The 19,529-nt window shown below is 41.5% G+C and overlaps 1 long non-coding RNA gene across 1 annotated transcript in view; it reads left to right on the top strand.

Moving 5' to 3' along the window:
• Window positions 1-19,529, top strand: part of LOC120608587 (uncharacterized) — an 83,487-nt gene that overhangs the window by 58,215 nt on the left and 5,743 nt on the right. The window contains exon 3 of the long non-coding RNA XR_005654438.1: window positions 16,846-16,940. This is a non-coding gene — a long non-coding RNA (uncharacterized LOC120608587). The remainder of the gene's footprint in view (window positions 1-16,845; window positions 16,941-19,529) is intronic.

The raw sequence follows: 19,529 nt of genomic DNA, 5'->3' as shown, positions 1-19,529 counted from the left end.
GTCACTTTCCAGTATCAGTCAGAGGCCTCTGTAGCATGAGAACTGCTTTTCTTTCTTGGTTTTCTCCACATCAAGTATGCCTCAGTTTCCCTATAACTCACCTCTCATTCTACTCTTCAACAAACCTAGTTCCCTCTCTGAGCCTGGAAAGTAGTAAAAGGTGAATGTAGACCATCTATGAATCTACAGACTATCTACTTAATTTAGTTGGCACATTTCTGGTGATTATCACAGTGGGCAGGCACTAATGTGGCTCGCAGGAAGTATAGTGGATAACCTGTGCTTTCCAGAGCTTGCAATCTAACCGGGAAAATAAAAATCTTTTGTGTGAAAAGTTGAAAACAGGAGAGTTAATATCAATACCAGGTGACGCAAGATAGGTTGTAGATAAATGTCTAGTGAATAGCGTAGATTTTGAATATTAAACAGTTTAAGAGAGCAGTGGTGGTGGGGGGGTAGTCTCTCGTGGGTCCCACCTGAATCCTGATATCGATGGAATTCAGTAGTGGTCACCACCTTCCATGTGCATGACAATATAAAGTTTATAAAGCATATTGCCCATTTAATGTTTAAATCATAGGTCTTCCGGCTGAGGGAACTGAGGCTCAGCTGGATCACGTGGAAGCAGTGAGCCTAGGTCTCCTGATCACAGGACTCTTTGCACTAGAGGGGATTCCCCGAAAGAGGGTGGACTGAGCAGTGAGCTCCAGGATGAGAAGCTCCAGGAGCCAGACCACCTCAGGCAGGGAAGCGAATCTGAAGGATCTTGAATGTGGAGGTGCGGTTCTCAATTAGAAAAATATTTGGCTCCAGCAAGGAAAGCAGTTGACCTGCACTATACCTGACATCCTCTCCAATTGGTGGCTCAGGGACTAGAATTATTCTAAAGACATGTTTGTTAGTCTGCCCAGTGGTACACACACACACACACACACACTCTCAGATTGCTAGCTTCTCTGAAAAATGAATTCCTGGTGACAGACTTATAGCAACTTTGAGCTGGAACTGTGTAGCAGCTGCCTCGTTTGGGGTGCATGCTCTGCCATTCTCCAGGGCTGCGCAGGGCTTGGGTTCTGGTGGCTTTTGAGTTTGCATCCTTAGATAATGAGTGCACTTTAATAGGATAGATTTGAGTATTCTATTACAAATTTTAGAGAAAATTATAATCTGGTAGAAAGGAGCAGAAGGCCTGGATTCAAATCCAGCCTTTCCATATATTGATTGTGTGACTTTAGCTAAAAAGTTCACCTCTTCGAGTTTCAGCTTCATGATTTTTTGATTGGGCATAATGATACCCACTTCCAGTGAGGGTGTGAGAATCACATGAGTTCATAAATGTGAACGTGCCGCCTATATTGTTTTTTTCCCCCTCTTTAATGCCTGCCTCCCACTTCCACCCCGACCTACGGATGTTGCAGTCTCCCCTTAAGAACTGAACCTCTGAAGGCGGGGCATCCTATGCTCTTGGGCGCACACTGAGGATCCCAGCGAACTGGGGGTATAGTCCATGGCTCCACCTGGGGTGCGAACCCAGGACCTTCTGTGTGTAAAGCAGATGTGCTAACCACTATACTATGGAGCCACTTTCATGCCGCCTATATTGTTTTAATGCTTATTTTTGGAAGTATTCGGTCTGAGATGCATTAGTTCCAGAAGACAGTTCTCAAAGTAATTTTGGAATCTTTGCGTTATAGTGTTGGCTTTGAGAAAAAGCTGCAGTGAGTCTCTTGTAACTTTGGGGATGTCATGGACACAGGGCAGGGAACAGCAAAGAGGTATTAGAGGAGAGGCTGCCCCCTCCCAACCCTGTAACTTCCAGGCTATAGTTCCTGTTGGCCATCTCAGCCACACTGCCCCACTTTGCCATTTGAACAGGATGTTATATACTTTTATATATCAGATAAAGGATCAGAATAAAAAAGAATTGTAACTGGAGCACTTTTTAAAATCTACCTTCACAATAGAAGAGTATTTTAGAAAATCAAAACTTGGTCAATAGAGAAGGACAAGCAAACTGCGCACTTCTCATCCCTGGGACAGCTTTGAACGCCTGCTGCGAATTGATTTTAGGATTGTGACAATAATGCCAGCTTTCTTTGAAGATGGCCGCATCTTGATAAAGCTCTTAAAGAAGTAGATGCACATGTGAAGTATTTCAGGCCAAAATCCTCTTTGGAAACCACTTTTTGGGTTGTCTTTTGTTCTGGCTCACCGAATGGTTATTATGGCCATGCGTGTGGGCGAGTGGCAAAGCGGACACGATGACAAGCACTTCCTGACTGTGTTCAGGTGTATAATTCTGTTCCTTCCTTCTTCCCACCCTCTACTCCCACTCCATCTCCCCCAACCCTGTCAAACCTGCACTTAAAATGCCATTTTGCCTTTTTATCGTGATTCCTTTACGAGCATAAATGCTGCCCGGAGACATCTGTCATCTTTTGGCTTGAACAGAAAAACCACAACATGATTGTTGAATATTGGTCCATGTTTAGCCAGCTTCCCAGATATCTGAGAGCTCATGTAACTCAACAAAAATTGCCATTCAGGCAAGTTTTTTTCCTCCCCTACTTGTTTAAGCTTTGCTTCCTGAAAAATATGACTTGAGAAGGATGCTTGGAAATATGTGAAAAAGTAATAGCTTTGGGAACTGAGTATGTAAGTTTGCATCCTCAGGCCACAAAGCAAGTGTATGTTTTTTCCCTTCCTGGGAAATTGAGAGGTGCTGGACAAAAAGTAGCTCAAGTTTTCATTATTATATGCTTAAAATAGGCTGGGCTCAGGCTCTTTCACAAAATGCTAGTCCTTAGACTGAAACCAAACATGTAAATTTCAGTTTAAATAAGTGCTTAATAGGAAAAGCAAAGGGGTAAGCCCTGGAGGCCCCACTGAAGGGTACTGATGGCCTAGCTCTGATTTGTCACCTCCCTTTTTGCATTAGCTGCCCTGTTTTCCTGGCGAACTGCTTTGACTTGATAAGCAAGGCTCAGGCAATGACACTGCATCTCTTGCTGTGGGAAGAAGGAAGGAACCTGTCCAACCATTCATGGAAATGCTAATGAGCTGAGATGGCCCTGGGCTCCTGATACTTGGAACATATTTTTACATTACTTGATAATAGGGAGATGGTGAAATGCAAGTCCTACCAAGTTGAATTGCTTCCATTGCTTCTCTAGCCACTTAGCAAACGATGGGATGCTTTACATCAGGGGTGATGGAAACAGTTTGACTCTATTTTGGGGACTGGCCTCAGGCCATAGGAGAAGTTGCTTCTTGGCATTCCTCAATGCAGACAGGCCTGTGGTGTGGCAGGCTGTGGTCCTGTTAGGATACCATGGTTTTTACTCTGGATTTGTGCTTGAGCAAGTTGTTCTCCTGGTTGCACGTGGATTGCCTAGGAAACTGGGGGTAGGAGGGGAGACGATGGCAATACTTTTGTCTTTCAGACTGCTGTTTCCACACTCTAGTGTTTCCTGGTACTTGAGGATGCATAACATATCAGGAATCTAATGCCTACCAGGGACTTCAGGGAGTGGCTTATCTAGGGCGAATAGAAACTTCTATTCACGGTCACTATCCAAGTCTCCTGAGGAAAAATACTCCTCTGGAAAATTTGATTGTATTATTGGTCCAACTTTTTAAAATTCACAATCCCTACAATTTAAATGATAAGTTTAAGAAAATGGGTATTTTATTAACAACATGACTCAATATAAAAGGAGAAAACGTCCTTAAGCAACAGGGCTGGAAGAAGTCAAGGTATTAGTAGGATGATGACTTAGGTGTGTATCTCTTGCAGGTGGAGCTGACAGGCCACACTGAGCAGCAGTTTTGGTTCTCTGTACCTTAGGTCTAGATAGTCATTCTAATCGTGTGAATTTGTTTGGGTGGCACTTAAAATCATGTTCTATCTCATTGTTAAACCAGCCAGAGATGTAGGGAAAGGGCTCTTGGGCAGAGGGAAAGGGGCCAGCTCACTGGGTCTCCTTGTTCTGTGCCTCCAACATGCCCTCTGTAGTTCCATGATCTCCTGCTAGCTCAGGTCGACTTCCACATATGGCATTGGAGTAGATGGATGGAAAGGACAGAAGCCCAAAGAATAATTTTTGACAGGCACATTGTCTTTTTGCTGGCAGAAACAGAATGAAGAATGAGGAGATGTGGAAGGTACCCACCTTGTGGGTAATTACGTATGGCCTGCTAATGCCTGGAGATGTATGCGAGAGTTGAGGAAGAAAAGCTTCTTAGTCATTTTTATGAAAGCCCTGTGTCTCACCTAGACAAAGGTGGTAAACAGTCATGGAGAATGCTAGCTGAGGAAAGTTTCTAGAAAGTGGCCACATTTATTTATTCTTTCATTCAGCAAAAATATACTGGGTATTATTATGATCAAGGTGCTGTAGGCAAACAAAATATAAAACACCAAGTTCATGGCTCTCAAAGAGTATGTTACATTAAGTAACATAATCCCCACCCCCACCTCCATATGTGATTATTATGATCAGTGTGTAGGCAAACAAAATATAAAACACTGTCTATGGTTTCAAAGAGTGTGTTACATTAACATTAATCCCACCCCCACTCCCCACCTCCATATTAACATCCCATCCACCCCCACCTCCATATGTGGTCTCTTGTGAGAAATACTTTTTGAATTTAGTCCCTGTGAAGAAATATTCTATATTCTCTTTTTAGATATGAGAATTTTATAACTTACCACATTTCTATTTCTACCCTGTGAATGAGCTAGGATTTTATGTTGCAAATCACAGAAGTCAACCCTAGCTGTCTTAGGCAAAAAAGAAGAATTTGTTGAAAGGACATTTAAACCAAAAGATATACATTCAGGACCTGACTACACCACTGACTTGCTCAAGGGCATTGGACAGTCATCTATTCTTTTCAGATTTTATTTTGTTTCTCATTCAGAGAACATTGTACAATCAGAGTGGAGCTCTCAAAACAGAATGCTTAAAGACCAGCTTTGGAAAACAGGAACCAAAGGTGCTCTGGAAAGTGAAGCTGCAGAAACTGTTTCTCAAGCTGCTAGGTCAAGGCAAGTAAGAAGTCCAACTGCCTCGACGAAGGTGGGTCACTTACTCAAGATTCAAGTCCTGAGGGAACTTTCTGATTGGCCAAGTTTCAGTTTGGGGAGGGACAGCTACTCTTAAGGTTAATTAGGCAGTCTACACAAGGAATATTAGCAGACTAATAGAAAGGATGGTTAGTTGCTGGACAGCAACAGAAACAGATGGCAAGAACTGTAAAGTTAAACTGATGTGCAAACATGGAAACACTATCAGCCCTTAGAAGGAGTTTATTTGTTCTCCCTGCCTTTTCATGGTTCTGATTTTTTTCTTTCTTTTCCTTTTATTATTATTGTACTACATTCCTTAAGTGGCAAGTAAAGTGAGATTTGAAAAGGAAAAATGACTTGCTCAATGTCCCCGAGCTAGTATGTTGTATAGTCAGGTCTTGAATTTATATCTTTTGATTTCAAATTCAGTCCTCTTGTTTTTCCTATGAATTGATGCAATGCAAAGTTGACAGTGATAAATGTCAAGAAAAGTACCCCCAAAACGCTATGGTTGTTCTGAAGAGGAATATTTCTTCAGGTTTGGAGAGGTTTATAGGTCTATGTGATTAACAACAGGTATGTTTTCCTAACCGAAGGAAATAAACCACTTTCCATAGTCACTGTGGCCATCTCCTGGCAATGATAGAACATTCTGTGCCACAGTGACCATGGAAAGTGGTTTGTTCAACTTTTTATCTCTGATTGAGACTTCCTCAGCATCTTAGGTCTATGTTTAGACTATTCTTCTCTCCTGAAGAGACCTATCCTATCATCTGAATGCATCAGATCTTAATTTTCCTGCCTTTTAAAAAAGTGTTTACTTGGTGGCAACTATGTTTATTATAGAAAATCTGAGTAATACATACTTAAACACACACACACACACACACACACACACACACACACACACACACACCCACCCCAAACAACCATTCAGAACTCCACTGTTAATATTTTGGTTATTTTATTTTTTATATGTATGTGTGGGCATATACATATATTCCTTTTAGGAAATTGAGATTATATGATATAAATAGTTTGACATCCTTCTTTTATCGCATGCCATAATCTTGTGAGCATTTCATGACATGAAACTTTTGGCTTCAAATTCTTACTTCAATTCAATAAATATTTATTATGCCTCTATTTTGGGCTCACCACTGTGGATTAGAAATCTTCTCTGTCCTCAAGGAGCCACATTCTCTTCCACTTTTAATCTTATTGGGAGAAGGAAAAGAAAGAAAGCAGGAATCAAAGACTCAAGAGATCAGCCCTGGGCACCAGGACTTCAACTGATATTTTTCAATATTTAAGGTATCAAGGAGTTCAAAACACTTCCATATTTTTTTGAAAGTAGAGGCATATGACAATTTTGCATGAAACCACATCTAAAGCAGCACAGTTCTGCAGAAATGCCACTAAATTTTACACACACACACACACACACACACACATTTTTTAAAGAATTAATTCTTTTCCAGGGTCTCTCTGAGAGTACTAAATAGGACCCAGTTCATAAGCCACATGGATGTAACTTACTTGTCTCCTTCTTTCTCCTGTCCTCCAGCCTCTGGAAGCCACTCTGGACCATTTCACATACCAAACCTGCTGCTCTCTCTCTCTTTCTTTTACTTCCCTTCCCCGCTCTTTCCTTTTAGTATATGAATCACTTAGCTTCTTAAGAATTTTTCTTTTTTAAGAGGAGAAAGTAAGAGAAAAACTGTAGGAATTCAGGATTTTCTTTATTTAAAGAATATTTTTTCATTTTTTTCTTATTAATATTAAAAAATTTTTCTTTAACAATAATATAAACATATAAGAATACTACAAAAAAATCAGCCTTTTCTATATTTGAAATATTATCTTTAACTCATAATCTATTGCATAATAAATGTAATTTTGAGTCACCCAATTTCTTCATTTGAAATATTTCTGTCCAATAGCATGTTGCTAATAGCATTATTATTTTTAAAAATAACTTTTTATTTTTTAATTATAATTGGCATACAATACTATATAAGTTTCAGGTATAAAACATAGTGATTAGACATTTATATAACTTATAAGGTGATCACCCCGAAACATGTAGTACCCATCTGACATCATACATAGTTATTATAATATTATTGACTATATTCCTTATGCTATATTTTGTATCCCCATGACTATTTCTTAACTACTAATTTGTACTTCTTAATCCCTTCTCCCTTTTTACCCACTCCCCAGCCCACCTCCCATCTGGCAGTCATCAGAATGTTCTCTATATCTATGAGTTTGTTTCTGTTTGTTTTGTTTTTTAGATTCCACGTGTAGGTGAAGTCATTTGGCATTTGTCTTTCTCTGTCTGACTATTCCATTCAACATAACACACTCTAGGTCCATCTATGTTGTTGCAGATAGCAATATTTCATTTTTTTATGGATAATATTCCATTGTATATATGTACCACCTTTCATTCATTCATCCATTGATGGACACCCAGGTTTCCTCCATACCTTGGCTGTCATAAATAATGCTGCAGTGAACATATGGATGCACATGTCTGTCCCTTCAAAGTACTGTTTTGGGTTTGTTTGAATAAATACCTATAAATGGGATTACTGTGTCCTTCTTTATCTCTCTTTGTAGCCTTTGTTTTAAAGTCTGTTTTGTCTGGTATGAGTATTGCTACCCCAGCTTTTTATTTTATTCTATTTTCATTTTTATGAAATATCTTTTTCCATCCTTTCACTTTCAGTCTCTGTGTATCTTTTGATTTGAAGTGAGTCTCTTTTAGGCAGCATATGTAAAGGTCTTGTTTTCTTATCCATTCAGGCACCATATCTTTTGATTGGAGAATTTAATGTATTTCCACTTGAAGCAATTGTTAATAGATATGTAGTTATTGCCATTTTATTATTCATATTTTTGATCTCTTCCTCCTCCTCCTGTCCCTTTAACATTTCTTATAATACTGGTTTGGTGGTGATGAACTCCTTTAGCTGATTTTTGGTCTGGGAAGCTCTTTATCTGTCCTTTGATTCTAAATGATAGCTTTGCTGGGTAGAGTAATCTTGGTTGTTGGTCCTTGCTTTTCATCACTTTGAATATTTCGTGCCAATACCTCTGGCCTGCAAAGTTTCTGTTGAGAAATCAGCTGACATTCTCCCTTGCAAGAGAAAAGCAATTAGTTACCTACAAGGAACTCCCTTGTAGGTAACTAATTGCTTTTCTCTTGCTGCTTTTAAGTTTCTCTCTTTGTCTTTAACCTTTGTTGTTTTAATTATGATGTGTCTTGGTGTGAGCCTCTTTGGGTTCCTCTTGTTTGGGACTCTCTACACTTCCTGGGCTTATATGTCTATTTCCTTTGCCAGGTTAGGTAAGTTTTCCTTCATTATTTCTTCAAATAGGTTTTCAATTCCTTGCTCTCTCTCTACTCCTTCTGGTACCCCTATGATGTGAATGTTGGAATACTTGATGTTTTTCCAGAGGTCCCTTAAATTATCCTCATTTTTTGAATTCTTTTTTCTTTCTGATGTTCTGATTAGGTGTTTTCTGCTACCTTATCTTCTAAAAAGCTGATTTGATCCTCTGCTTCATCTAATCTACCGTTGATTCCTTCTAATGTATTCTTCATTTTAGTTATTATATTCTTCATTTTTAACTGTTTTTTTTTTTTATGGTTTCTGTCTCTAGTTTTAGGTTTCCTATCTCTTTGTTGAAGTTCTCACTGAGATCATTGGGCAACTTCATAACCAGTGTTTTGAACTCTGCAACTGGTAGATTGCTTTTCTCCATTTTGTTTAGTTCTTTTTCTGGAGCGTTCTCTTCTTTCATTTGGGACATGTTTCTTTGTCTCCTCATTTTGGCTGCCTCCCTGTGTTTGTTTCTATGTATTAGGTAGAGCTGCTATGTCTCTTGGTCTTAGTAGAATAACCTTATGTAGTAGGTGTTTTGTGGGGCCTAGTGACAGAGTATCCCTGGTCACCTGAGCCAGGTGCTCCAGGTGTGTCTGTGTAGATTGTGTGAGCCCTCCTGTTGTAGTTGAGCCTTGATTGCTGTTGGCACATTGATGGGAAGAATTGATCCTTAGATTGATTGGTTGTGAGGACTGGCTGTGAGTACAGTGAAGAAGCTGCTATGCAGAGGCTGACACTGTGGAGCTGGAGTTGCTTTAGTGGGGCTCTGGTGCCTGCTAAGTCTGCCTATTGTGTGTGTTGTGGAGGTGGTTGGGTGGTGCTCTGAAGCTGTCCACCAGGTGTGTTTTTTCTGAGGCCTCTAGGGAGGTGCAGGCCAAGGTCAGCTGCTGCTTTTGCCTTGTCCAGAGTTACTTGGTATGAACTACAAAGTGATCCTCGGATAATTGCCACTTGTGCTGAGTTCGGAGGTTCCTGGGTGGGGTAAGTTGTGAACTGAGACTGGCTGCCACTAGTGTTAGCCTTAGGGCTACTTAGCAAGAGGTATGGGGCACACCAAGGCCAGATGCTACTTGTTTGAAGTTTGAGAAACTTTGAGAGGTTTTAGACCCACAGCATGAGCCAAGACAGGCTATTTGTATGGAAAAGAAACTGGAAACAGCTTATGTGGGCTAAATTGGGTGGAGTGGGGTCTCTGGGAATCGCTTGGTCATGGTGAACACTGTTAGCCAGGTTGATGGTGACTCAGATATGGCAGCTGCCTGCATCTGCTCTCTGGGTGTGGGAGGGCCCAGTAAAGGAACAATGACTTTTACTAGCACTTCTGTCTGGGAGAAAGCTGCCCCTCTAATCCTTAACCTGAAGCCAGAAAATTCAGGTTCTTCCTGCATGTCCCTATCACCTTTCAAGCTGCTGCCCCAGAGTGGGAGCTCAGAGTGAGTGAATCTGTTAGTGAATAAGCCCATATGCAGGGCCTTTGAGGGGAACACCTGGGACTCCAGTAGCCCTCCATCTCACTCAGACAAAATCTCCATTAGTTTTCATAGACCAGAAGTTGTGGGTCTTCTCTTCCTGGCACTGGAATTCTGGGCTGGGGAACCTAGTGTGGGGCTGGGACCCCTCATTCCTCAGGGGAAGTTCCCCAGCCAAGATATCCCTCCCAGTTTTAACCACCGCATGTGGATATGAAACCAACTTGTTCAACATCTCTCTGCCCCTTCTATCACTCTCTACGTGGCTTCTTCTGTATGTCTTCAGTTGTAGTACTTTTGTTTAGCTAGACTTTAGGCAATTCTCAATGATGGTTGTTCTGTAATTTAGTTGTAATTTTAATGTGGTCATGGGAGGAGGCAAGCATAGCATTTATCTTCTCCACCATCTTGACCAGAAAACAGAATTCTCTTTAAATAGAGACAGAGACACTATGCACAGTGACTTCTTAGTCTTTACAGTCTTTTTCAGACTTTGCCTCTCTGTCCTCTGAAGTGACCAACACTTGCATGGGCATCTGGAAAGAGTTGGGGACACTCTTGCTGAACAGAATTGACTCTGAAGAACCAGGAAGAAGGCAGAGTCAGGGTCAGCAAGGCACATTTCACACACGAGCAATGGCTTGGTCCAGGTTAGGGGCAGACGGACAACAGATATAGGAGTTTCTGAGATGTCCTTTCACCTTATCCTTCTTGGCATGCTATTGTTGACCTCCATAGTAGGATTGAGATGGCATTCCTCTGTCAAAGCATGAAAACTCTTGTCATCATCACTAATAAGACTATAAACTGGCAGGAAATGGGTGTGGGGTTAAGATTAGGATTTAAGCTCTTGTCCTCTCAGGCTAGTGGCTTGACCATAAGAAGCTGCTTCCTTTTGGCTCTTTTAGCTCATAGAAGTCAGATTCATGGAAGAATTTCAGAGAAAGTTAGATTTCTGCAGGCACTTTGCCAGAAAATAGGCTCATTATTTTGTAAATTGGAGGAGCACTGGCTCTCAGGATGTTTGTTTCTATCTTTGGTAATTTCCTTGTCCTCTCTTCTGATTTTTTGGGGAAAATCAAGGTCTTGCCTCAGTTTATCCAGTTTCAGCTGTGCTGTGTGTGCTCTACTGAGCATGGAACCTGGCTTGCTTTGACTGTGTACCCAGCTGGGAAGACCCATGAAGAGGGCATTGATGTTGGTTCCAGGACCTCCTGATGAGTGAGTCAGCAAAGGCCATAGTCCTCATGCTGCCAGGCTGTGTAAGGAAAGGTGCATTAAGTCCCAGAGGCTGTTGGGAAAAGGGGGGTTGGTTTCTGAGTTTAGATTGTAGAACTCTTTTCAGGGTTCTACTTTCTCTGAAAGTCAAAAAAGAACCAGAAACAAATATGAGAAATAAATGACCAGAAAGCTGGGGATCTTGAATATTCATTTGTTCTTCCTAAAATTTTTGCAAGAATCTTTAAGTATTCAGACTTAAATCTGAAGACTGGTTTTGCTATTAGTGGCATGTGCTTGGACAAATGACTACCTCTCAAAGCCCCAAGTTCTTTATGTGCAAAGTTGGGAAAATAACAGCAATCTCCTCAGAGTGTGTCTTGAGGATTAAGTGATAATTAAAAAAATGCATGTAGAGCATTAGTCCAGTGCCTATTACATGATATCAATTGTTGGCTGGTATTATTTTTCTTGAAAACACCATCTTAGAAGGCCATGAGGTCGGTGGTAAGGATAGGTTGATACAGATCCTGCTCCAATATAGCTTATGATGAGAGCGATCATGACACAGGACATGACAGGAGCCAGGAGAGAAGAACAGGATGAAAAGGACTCATAACACATAGAATCAAGGTTCAAAAGGAGGATTGATGAAGCCAGTCATTCAAACATGGTGGGACTTCAAGTGAAAGCTGAATATAACAGAGCAGCAGTGCTTACTGACAGATCACAGTGGGCAAAGGCGGAAAAGAGGAATCAAGGAATAAATTAAAAGCAGAACAGTTGACCAGGCTTGTCACTAGGTTGAGAAGGCAAGCAAAGAGGAAGAAAGTGGACTGGGATATAAAGATTAGCAACCAACATAGTGATGAAGATGGCCCTACTGGCCAACACATCACAAGGCAGCCTTCACAGAGGCTAGAATTGGGATTGAGATTGAAGATTACAAAAAGAAAAGTATAAGCATACTTTCACAGATTTTTCTAATACTTTGACTGTTTTCTTCCCATAAGATTCCAAAGCCCCCCCTACCCCCAGATTTATTCTCAGAAAAATTGCTAAGGAGCTATCCTTGCCCCTTGCCACTGCCTTGGGATTTCATAGTGAATTTCTTGGGGGTGGGATGGATGGTTCATAGTGACAGCACAAGTTGCTGAATTCCAGGGACCCTGATTGGAGCAGATGCTGGCTGCATGAACTATGTCTAGACATGTAAATTGTGCCCCTAATCATTCAATCTTGCTTTCTCTACGTTTTCTAACAAGGCACCATCTCTGCTAAACATTCTCGCCACAGGAACGAAGCTGAAACACATGTGCAATCAGCAGCCACAGTAGCTACAAAAGGGGTTGTGAAATCTGCTCAAAAATAGTCTGCTTGCCCCATAGGCATGCAAAGCAGCCAAACACTTAGGGCGAACGTGTCAGGCAGCAGATTTCACTCTGCATTTCAAGAGGCTTCCAGTGACCTGCCACACTTAGGCACAAAGGAGTTCACTGCTGGTCAGAAATGTCCGGAGGTGACCTGGGCCTGTGGACAGAGCTGCCTGAACAGCTGTGAGCCACGAGTCCCTGGCATCAGGTTCTGCTCCAGCAGAGGCGATGCCCAGCCTCCCAGGAGATGCCAGGGCTAAGCCTTCCTGTCCTACCTACCCTGAAATTTTTAGTCCTGGCAATGATTATTTGGGTTAAAACTTTGAAGTTATATAATGTCACCTGAAGCAAGAAGATAAAAAGTCTGGCTCCCATCCTTAGAATCTACTAATGCATCAGCTGACTAGTCTCCCTGCAGGGTTGGGTGGTACATTTTTATACAGTGGGTAAGAGGGAGGGAAAGGTGATTTGACTGGGTGCTCAAAGGGTCAGGGAAGATGGGGCTTGCAAATGCAGGTTCACTATCTGCAGACCGCTGGGTGAGAGGTGAAACTTGCTGTGATCTAGGTGGTTCAGTGGTTCTCTGTCTCCTTTCATCTCCATCTCCAACTGCTTGTGTGCCCTCTGGCCCAGTCACTTCATACCTCTTGCTTCAGCCTTCTCTGCAAAATGGAAAGGTGCTCTTTCTTTTATATTAAGTCATAAAGGAGAAAAGAATCAGATGGCTTTCCCTCTCCATGTATCCTTGGAGCCAAATCTTAGTCAATTCAACGAATGATTGCATTACTGAATGCGACTGCAGAGGTCCTGGGAATAGTTTTGTCAACACTGCTCTTTATGGCTGAAGAGACAGGGTGTCATCTATGTATTGGTGGAAAAGACCACTGGACTAGCAGTCAGGAGGCCCAGGCTCTGAGCCAGCTCTGTCAGGTTGCTTTGTGTGAGTTACTGAACCTCTCGTGACTTCCTTTAGTTGATCAAGACCAAGATTTGTAGCCCAAGAAAGGACCTTGGGCACTCGCAGATGCTGGGATGGGCAACAGGGTGTGCTGAGGTCAGTGTGGAGGGCATGACCAAAGCACAGAGAGGTCAGCTTTCTCTTTCATGGGAGTTCAAAATAAACCCTCCTTCCCCTCGCCTGCCTCCCACCCACACATTTTACAGGCAGCCAGGCTGGCTCTGGCCCAGACTGTTTTGTCAAACTAACTCCTGGGTTTCTGAACAACATTGGGAGTAGTGTGAACTCAAGTCTGGTTTTGCAGAGGAGCTTGGCTTGCTTCTCCAGGTGCATCACGGCTGTAGCATCTCCTTGCCCAAGTGCTGCATTTCACACCCTTTAATGGGAGGCCCACAACCTTCCAGCCCACCCCCATGTGTAGACTGGGTCAGCATGACTTAGGCAAAGCATTTGAGGCAGCTGGCCCTATTCATAGGGTCAGCCAGAGGACCCCAATTTCCCTGTGCCTTATAGTTGAGTCCACACTTGTTTTTGAGGAGTCTCTTTGAACTAAACAATCTTTGCTCCTTCCTTTGTGGTCATTTTAGGGCAAAGGGAAAAACAAGGCCTGGTCCTTCAGTGACTTGAGCCATATCATTATTTAAAAAGTTTTTATTTCTTATTCATTTTTTTAATTTTTATTTTTCAATTACAGTTGACATTCGATATTATATTAGTTTCAAGTATACATCAAACTGGTTAGACATTTATATAACTTATGAAATGATCCCTTGATAAGTCTAGTACCCACCTATATTCTGTAAGCTGTACTTTACATTTCCATGATTATTTTTTAACTACCAATTTGTACTTCTTACTCACTTCACCTTTCTCACCCAGCCCTGCAACCCCCCTCCCATCTGGCAACCGTCAGTTTGTTCTCTGTATCTGTGAGTCTGTTTCGGCTTTGTTTGTTTATTTTGTTTTTTAGATTCTACATGTAAGTGAGATCATGTGGTATTTGTTTTTCTCTCTCTGATTTCTTTCACTTAGTATAATACCCTCTAGGTCCATCCGTGTCGTTGCAAATAATAAGATTTCATTTTGTGTGTATGTGGCTGAGTAATATTCCATTGTATGTATGTACCACCTCTTCTTTATCCAGTTATTTATTCATGGGCACTTAGGTTGCTTTCATAGCTTGGCTATTGCAAGTAGCAGTATAGTGAACATAGGGGTGCATACATCTTTTCAAATTTGTGTTTTGGATTTCTTCAGGTAAATACCCAGAAGTGGAATTGCTAAGTCATAAGGTAGTTCTATTTTAAATTTTTTGAAGAATCTCCAAAGTGTTTTCCATAGTATGTGAGACATATCTTAAAATCAGAGTTGTCTCTCATCCTGAGTCCTGCTCTGGGAGTCACATTTGTTGTCTAGCCTGGGACCCTGAGCTAGTGCTCACCATATACTACATGCTAATTTCTCCCCTTAACATTGTGTATAAGTTTGGGATTGGAACTCCCTAACTTCTGCCCCTCCATCACATTGGTACTTCAGAAAACCTGTGTAAAACATGACCTGCCATTGTGGCTTCCAATGAGCTTTGACAAAAAGGAAAGGTGGCTATTTGTGTAGGGATATCACTGAAATGGAGTAAATGAAATTTGTTTTTCCAGAAAGCTTGGAGGCTTTGACCTCCTCAGATATTTTCTTCATATTTCATATCAGGCAACTTGGGTGAGAAGAGCCGCCCTCACCAAGCTGGCTGTGAAGATCTGGCAGCTCTTCAGGCTAAAAATAGTAGTTGCTTGAGTTTTAATCGCAGCACGAGAAGGGACTCACGTACGCACACTCTGACATGCGAATGTGGGCTCAGAGGCAGTTCCGGGCATCAGGGCTGAGTTCACAAGTAGCTGTGGGGTGAAGCTGGAAATGTACTCTGGTAGCCAAAAAGGCAGATGAGCCGAGGACTTCTGTCATGTGGGGCTGTCACTTCCTTCCTGTGAACAGCAGGTGAAAGGAGCCACTTGAGTTTCAGTGGTCCGGTGTCATTGCACTTGCAGCCTGGGACAAGCTTTAGGAGCAGGAAGAAAAAGCAAGTTTATTGTTTTTGTTTTAAACAAAATCTTTAGCATTCTCCCTTTAGCTCCGAATGCTCATCTTTAAAGTATTTAAAAATCTCTGAAAACAATCTGTTAAATAGGCTGGTGATGTTGGCAGGGAAGGCCACAGGATCTCTTCTTTGCCCATGGTGCTGTGTTGCCTCTCTCCCAGTTTTCCTCTCACTTCTCGGCTGCTGTCTCCCAGGGCTCTGTCCTGTGCTCATCCTGGGAACTGACCAGTGGCTCTTAAAACACAGGACAACATGCCTTCAGATATTTAAACCATGTATAGAGTGTTCCAGTCAGTATCTACAGTCTGTCTCTGGCCTTCCTTCCCTTCCTATTTTCTTTCTTTGAGAAAATAGACTCTATTAGAAAGGTCACTGTGTGATGCTCTAAGAAGATTATTATTGATCTATATTCATTTTTTTCATCATGTCCCTCATCTAGGAGGCTTAGTGGACTAGTAGGAAGTGCTCAGGCCTTGGAGAGAAACGGGTTTGGCTCTGAATCCCAGCCATGCTATTTGCAGCTGTAGAACCTTGGATACTTTGCCTAAATTCTTGGCCTTTCATAAACACAGAATAATCCCTGTTTTGCAGGCTTCTGTGAGATTTCAATAGGACAGTGTACATAAAGCTCTAGGAACATATTAGCACCCAGTGAATGGTGATTGCATTCATTGAGTGATCATGGAGCATTTTTGAGATTCCTAATGAAAAGCAAACAATGCAGAGGTACAAAGGACTGACCCAGGCATGGCACACAGCATTGGCTCATCATGCCCCACCAGTTTGACCTTGGGTCACTAGCAAAATGTCTCCACAGCAGGCTGTATGGAAGGAAGCTGGGTTGTGGTGCCATTCATTTCTTATGTCAGTTTGAATCTGCCCACAGACAAAACTGGGACTGACTAAAAACTTTGCTAGAGTCCAGAGTTGGAGTGGAAGTTGCTGAAACAATTTCTTTAATGCTTATACAAAGTGTTATAAATAAAATAAATTGAACAAATTATTCAAAAGACATGGCAAGCTCATTGCTTACTCTGTCTGTGGGGAGTATCAGCCATTTAAAATCTTCCCTGTAGAGTACAGCATAGGGAATATAGTCCATATTATTGTAATGGCTGTGTGTAATGCTAGATGGGTGCTAGAGTAATTTGGGGGGGGTCATTCCATAAATTTTATAATTGTCTAACCATTGTACTGTATAGCTGAAACTAATAAAAAATAAAATAGAAAATAAAAATAAATAAATACAATCTTCCTTCAAAGGTACGGAAAGAAGCAGATGGCATCTTGTGGCATGGAGGAGAGAGCCTTACTAGAAGCCTGGAGACCCAAACTCAAGCCTCCGCAGATGACCTCAAGTATGTCATTTGCTTTCTCGGCACCTTGGTTTCCTCATCTGTGAAGTAAGGATGATGATGGTAATCATAGTTCTACATACCACATCTATCTCACTACAATAAAAATCACCTGAAATCATGCATTTTAAAAGTCTTCTGCAAAGTGCAAGTGCAAGGCATAGTTGTCTCATGTTGCAGGAAGGTCTCAAATCCTCTCTAGCAGCCTTCCTATAGTAGCAGGTTTCTGGTGTTGATTTACATGCTTGAAAAGTCTAGAATCTGTCTGTAGGCAGCACTTCTATCAAGAGGTAGTCATAGGAAACAGGCTTCTTAAAGGGTAGATGACGGAAGGCTGAGAGGGCCAACTATTATATCAGGGACAGAGTCAGATTCTATTGGGCCTCGATAACAGGAAGCCACCACATTTGCTTTCCAGTTAGCAGGAAGAGACAAATTAGAGCGGAGCAAGCAACTTCTAGTTTTACTGAGGTATAATTACCTTGTAGAATTTGGATCTCATGTTTCCAGTGTTTCTAATTTAATTCTCATACAATATATTTTGTCGTCTTACAAATGAACAATTCAAACAAAATGTATCTTCTGTCAGTGACTTGCTGTCCTCAGCTGTACAACGATCTTATTTCTCAGCTGTTCTTGTCACCATCTTACATATGTTTTGTATTCTATGGGATTTTTCCCCTTTGGTTTTGCAATCTTTTGTGCATGGAGTGGCAGATATCCTGCTCTTGCTTTCACCTTTGCTCCGCTCTCTCCTAGACACACACAATTGCATCAAGAACCAATTTGATTTAATCTGCACTCTTTTTTTTAAAGCATTTTATAAAGCATAAGCAGGAAGTCTTTCAGAGTCAGGTTTTCAAAACTGATGCACTGCCTAAAACATTTTCCATACTTCTTACACTCTTTATCTGACAGGGCCAAATTCAAGGAGATCTACAAGCAGTTAACAATCAGTGGACAAATATTTATTGAGCAATTAGGAAAATTAAGCCTAGGCTGGGTGCTGGGACAACTCCAAGAAAAAAAGAAGGCGGTAGCTCTTCATGAACATGCCCCTCATGTTGAGGGGACAGCCTGTCCTAGGGACCTAATACTTCTTGAGCAGTTGAGAAGCAATGTGAATCTCTATGCCAGCAAGATATTTGCCCAGACAGCTGAGTAAATCTGGTATTTGCATCTCCTTTGCATTTTTCTAATGTAGGGAAAACATTCTTTGTGTTTTCCCTACAAGACTGGTAACACACAGTGTGCAGGGCTCTGGGAGCCTGGAGCAAACTCCAGTTGTGGCAAATCCACAGGTGAGCTCAATCTCTCTGTGGCTACATGGAGTGACCAGGAGAACACATGCTCTCCTGGTGACAGTGTTAAAACTCCAGGCTGGTAAAACTGTGCTGAGTGGAATAGCACTGGACAGTGTCTGTATTTTGAGTTCTGATTTGTTCTGCCCAATTCCCATGGTGCTTGAATCCATGCTACACACACAGTGGACATGAAGGTTAATGCTGGACGAATATAATAATTGATATTATAGTGAAAATGTATTGAGTGCTTACTTTGTTTCAGGTGCTATGCCAAGTTCTTTATATTGATTATCTCATTTTATCCTCACGGTACTTACTAAAGTTATTATTACCCCCTATTTTACAAACAATAAAAATGAGGCTCAAAGTTACACTTCTGCTTATAGTGGCAGAGGCAAAATTTGAACCCAGGAATCCATTTATTTGTCTTGTACGTACCACCTAGATAAAAACTCTATTAATTAACTCGTATGACATTAGGTTTTAAGGAGTCTTAATGTGGTTTTAGAAAACATGTGTGCCTCAATTTGTTCAATCAATATGCTCCTGAAAAGTTGAATGAAAAATGAATATAAACATTCTATGGGCAAAGAACATGTTTTTATAACATCTATAGTATTTAGCACTGTGCTTGGCACATAGAAGACCTGAAACAAACATTTGTTAAATGAATAAATGAATGCATGAAACAATCGTAGAAGTTGATTTTGAACTTTAAATATAGTCAGTAAGCCCAGTGTTTGAAAGGACATGCAGAGTTGGTTTTGAACATGATCCCAGGAAGAGGAGTGAGGGAGCAAGGAGATGCAGACAGGCAGGGGAAGATTCCACATCAGGGTGTGTATAGGCTGTGTGGGTGGGTAATGGGGGCTCCTTGCCATAGGCACTTGTCTGAAGGCCAGGAGACTGGAGTTATAATCCACGGGCTCCCAGCCCTTGTTGACACAAACACCCCTAACCTTTCTAGGCCCTACTTTTGAGGGCCCGGTGGGCCCCTGCAGCATTAGAAAAGGCCTCAAGTCTGATAGCAGAAGGAGGCATGGCTCACACTTGAGGTGGGACACTGTCAGCACCAGGTGAGTCTGAACTTCTGGAACTGTCCCCAATAGCTGTGGCTAAGATCGGAAGCATCTAACATGGTATGATTTTTCAAAAACGAATAAAACAATTTTAAAACTAAATAACAAGAAATTTTCATGAAATAAAGAATGGTTCTCCGATTTGACTTTGCAAATCTGGACTTTCACAGATGAGGTTATTTTCAGTAAGATCCTGATGTGCCCGGTGG

This window comes from Pteropus medius, unplaced genomic scaffold, assembly GCF_902729225.1.
Source record: "Pteropus medius unplaced genomic scaffold, Ma_sr-lr_union100, whole genome shotgun sequence".
Lineage (NCBI taxonomy): Eukaryota > Metazoa > Chordata > Mammalia > Chiroptera > Pteropodidae > Pteropus > Pteropus medius.
This window is presented reverse-complemented; position numbering and strand designations above follow the sequence as displayed.